Genomic DNA, 4,247 nt, shown 5'->3' with positions numbered 1-4,247 from the left:
AGAGCAAGGCTCCCGCTAGCGACCATCGCCTCCACCCTGGGAAAAAGCCCAGTGGGTTGTGGCGGAGCTGCAGCAGGACTGCCTCTGGCCCTCAGCCGTGCTGGGAACTGGGACGACTTGGGCTCTACTGGGGATTGCAGGGCATCCTTTATGCCTTTATGTAGTCCTCAAATCAAGACATTTTTGAGCTGGGTTTCCACCTGCTGCAGGGTTTTGTGAAGGGAAATACAGAAAAGGAGTGTTTGGCTGATGGGACGGACTGTCTGCACTGGGTTGCCCAGCAGCCTGACTGCATCTTGGCTTGTCCCCAGAACTTCTCCCAGCCAGGCTCTCCTCTCTGGTTTGGAGTCAGCCAGAGCCCCAGAGAAGCAGCTCACAAGGCTGCTCCTCTTACAGATCAAACTCCAGAAAGGGAAACACAGCCCAGAAGCCCTGGCACTGTGGGCCAGGACAGATGTCTGCTCTGACTGAGCCCAATAAAGGGGGGGTGGGGGTGGGGGGGTGGAACAGCCAGGCTTCAGCCCTTGCTAATGGCCCAGGCTAGAGAGGATGTTTTGAGGTGCTTTTAACTGCTGTGCATGCTATCCATGCTGCATTTGCAATGTTTCTGGGGCAGGGAGCTCCCTGGGCCACATGGAGAAATCCTGGTCTCCCCATGCTGTGATTTTGCTGGAAACCACATCTAGCACAGCATGGTTGGGGTTAGAAGAGCCATTTCCCCAGTGGTTGGCTTCACTCTCCACCACCAGAAGCTGACTGCATTCAAACCCCGGTCCTCTTTACATCCCCCAGTCCTGCTGAGATGTGGTCTGATGCCTGCGCAGGCAAAGCCACTCCACTGGGCTGCCATGCAGAAAACATGCTCTGGATTGCCTGTATGAGAATTTAACACAAACACTTCGCAAAGCGCAGTCCTTAAGTGCGAGGCAATGAGCTGAGAGCTGTCAAAGCAAAGGGGAAGATCCTCCCAGCTGTGCAGACAAAGCCGAGCCAGCCTGGTATGTGTGAGCAGAGGAGTGACAAGTGGAGAGGCTCTGGCTCCAGGCGACATCAGCCATCCTCTATGTGCAACCCTGGCTTTGAGATCTCACTTTGCTGCTGCTGCCGTTCACCCACATGCAGTCCCCATCACAGAGGTGGTGCTGGGCGTGAGGGGAGACTGGTGGTACAACCTCTGCTGCAGACCAGCATCCTTGTCCAGCAGCTCGGCCCAGGGCTGCTCTCCTCAGCCCAGGGTCCCTGCAGCAGGGCAGAGCTGTGCCTCCAGCCTCGGTTGCCACAGCCTTTCTCCCTAAACCTGTGCCGTGACAGTGCTGCTGTGCCTCCCCCTGTGTTGCACCAAGCCTTATGCCACCTTTGATGTCACCAAAAGTGCCACAACACAGAGAAGCAGCTTGAAGGCTCTGCAGTGGCACACAGCTTCTGCTTGGACCTGGCCACGTCCTCCACAGCCTGGTTGTCCTCCTGGTCCCCACACAGGCCCACGGGCACCTGCTTCGAGCTGGCTTTCCTCTTCCAGGAACTTCCCCTCCCTGGGCTGGTCTGTGGGCAAGAGCTCAGCCTCTCTCCTCCTGCCTCTGAGCCCTGGCCCCTGGAAACATCTGCAAGGAAATAGCTGAAGGTATTGAAAGGGGGGGCAGGAAACACTTCGAAGTATTTTTTTTCTAAATATAATGACACTAATGTAGTTTGCAGTGTTAAAAATAGAAATCAAGGGAACCTGCCTTTTTCCTGTTTGCTTTCAGCTCTCGCTTTCCTGCCTGTCTCTAAAAAAAAAAAAAAAAAAAAAAAAAAAAAAGAGATCTCAGCAGCATACAAAGCAAAGCCAGATGGGTTTGGCCTCAGACCCATCTTCCTGAAGCAGGGCCATGCTCCCCTGTACAGCATGGGGAGCGTGAAGCGGTGAGCTCCCACCCTGGGCAGCTGTCCCCACAGGCTCCGTGCTGTGGTGGGACCATGCACTGACCCAGCTGCTGGGGACTTAGCCACTCTCAATGGGTGTCTCTGGGAGCATGGCCACCCTCCTGCACCCCACATCCTGGCTCTGGACACTTTCCTGACTTTCCCAAGTGTCTCAGTGCAGCAAGTCAGCTCTGAGCAGCGCTGCTGCTTGTTGAAAAACTCTTCCTCCTGTGGCTGACAGAGCCGTGCACTCGCTGGGGCTGGATCTGCTGGTGTGCTACCGCAGGAACCCTGAGCAAAATCCCCTGTGCCCACCTCTCCCACTGGAGATGTTTCTCCAGACACCTTTGGCTGGGCAGGAGCACGTCCCTCCACCATGTTCTGCATGCGCTGGTTCCCAGGGCTCTCTGCAGCCTCCCCCGCTGCACTGGGAGGATTTTGCTGCCGGTCTCTCACCAGCTCGTTAGAGAGCAACGGCAACACTCAGCACATGCATCACTGAACTTAGAGGCTGACGGATTCAAACTCACTTTGGCAGTACTGAGCCAGGCTGGGGCACCCAAAGCTTGAGGAATGAGGGTGCAGGAATAAGGTCCCTGCCCTGTATGGGGAAAAGAAAAACACCAGAGCGCAGCAAACCAGCCAGGGAGACTGTGTTGGAACAGCAGCGTGCCTTTCATTCAGGAAACGATACCGCACCCCAGGTCAGCGCGGCTGCCTGCCTGCTGCAGGTGTTCAGATGAAAAGCTAAGGCACTCATTTTTCAGCAGAGCAACCCGGGGTGTGCGTGTCTTGGATGGAGGTTGCTGCCTGATTTATTACAGACTCAGCTCTAGGTGCCTCGGGAGAGTAAGTCCTGGCAGAGGATGAGAGGCGGGCGTGTGTACGGATGGATTGCAGCGCACAAAATGCTGCATTGTAGTAAGACTGCCTGGAATGCGCTGAAGCCGGGCGCGGGGAGGATGAATGAGTCCTCCGGCCTGGTTTGCATTCCTCTGCCCATCCCGTTCCTTTCTTGAGTCAGTGAATGGGGCGGGCAAGCTGCCCTGGGCTCTCACTCTGTCCTGGAAAGCCACGAGGCAGACAAGCGCCGGGGGGGGCGCGGTGCTGGCACTAGCCTGGCAGACTCTGGGGGACCCGCTCTGCTGGGCCACAGGGGCTGCTGCCATGCAGCATCTCCCCAAAACGCTAGTATTTGCAAGGAGTGGTTTTCCATAGGCTGACAACTTACTGGGTTGACCTCAGTATTCTTTCAAAAGTCTTCAGTTAGCTGGAAATTAAGTGTTTAAAAAGTCACTGGACTGTCATGAGTCTGGGCCACCTTTGTATCACAGAGACAGTTCTCCTGCATGGCACTGGGAAGTCCACATTTGAACTTGACATGAAGTGATTTTAGAACATCTCCACAAGAAGCTTCCCCAAGTTTCTTCCCTGCCTCTAGCTGCTCTCCTGGCCCTGGCAGTGCCCCGGTCCCTGGTAGCCAGCACACCTCTGCTGCAGCTTTTCAGCTGCCAGATGTGTTTGGTTCCATTAGTGCCCGATCTCTTTGCTCTCAGCAGATGTCCGGGTCTTTCGGCAGTTGTGTGCCAGCAGTGTCCAGAGGGGCCATGGATTGCAGAGCGTGACAATGTCCTGGGCTGGCGGATCATGGCCAGCTGCTAACATGACACCCCTCTGCTGATGGCATTTCATCGGGAGCTCACAGACTCTGCTTTTGGGGTGCATTTGGGCACTAAACCTGTGGTGGGAATGGGATCCTGACTCTACCTGGTGCTGATCAGCAACCTGTCATGGTGTCAGCTAGGGTCGAAGCAGAACCACTGACAGAGGATGGACATCCATCCATGGGGACTGACAGCCCATCCCCGTGAGCTCCTCCCCAGCTTAACGCACTGCACCTGCACAGTCCCTCTGCGGCACAGCGGGTGACTCTCCCTGACTCTCCTGCAGGGATCTCCCAGGCTTTCCCCTCTGCCCAGCCCTGCTGCTGACCTGCAAGATATCCCATCCACAATGGGTGTCCTCGGTGTGGGACACAGCCTTGGCCTGTGGGCTGACACCGACGGACAAAATAGCCCTTTGGAAGGACTTTAGCCATAACTTCTGTATGCAGATGCTCGTCCTCTTCTCCCCAGCCAGGCCTCCCAGACGAAGCGAAGGTCCCCGGGCCGGTGGGCAGCCACCTCGCTCGGGGACCACCGGAGGGGGCTGTGACCTTCCCACCGTGCATGTGCTCCCCTGCAGAACCGGGGCCCATCGTCCCGCATCACCACGGCCCCGGGGGGCTGGAGCCGTGTCTAGGGCAGGGCAGGGCGGGTGGTGGCGCGGCCACGGCCCCACAGTCC

Source organism: Athene cunicularia, assembly GCF_003259725.1.
Source record: "Athene cunicularia isolate RWA chromosome 20 unlocalized genomic scaffold, athCun1 chr20_part1, whole genome shotgun sequence".
NCBI lineage: Eukaryota > Metazoa > Chordata > Aves > Strigiformes > Strigidae > Athene > Athene cunicularia.
This window is presented reverse-complemented; position numbering follows the sequence as displayed.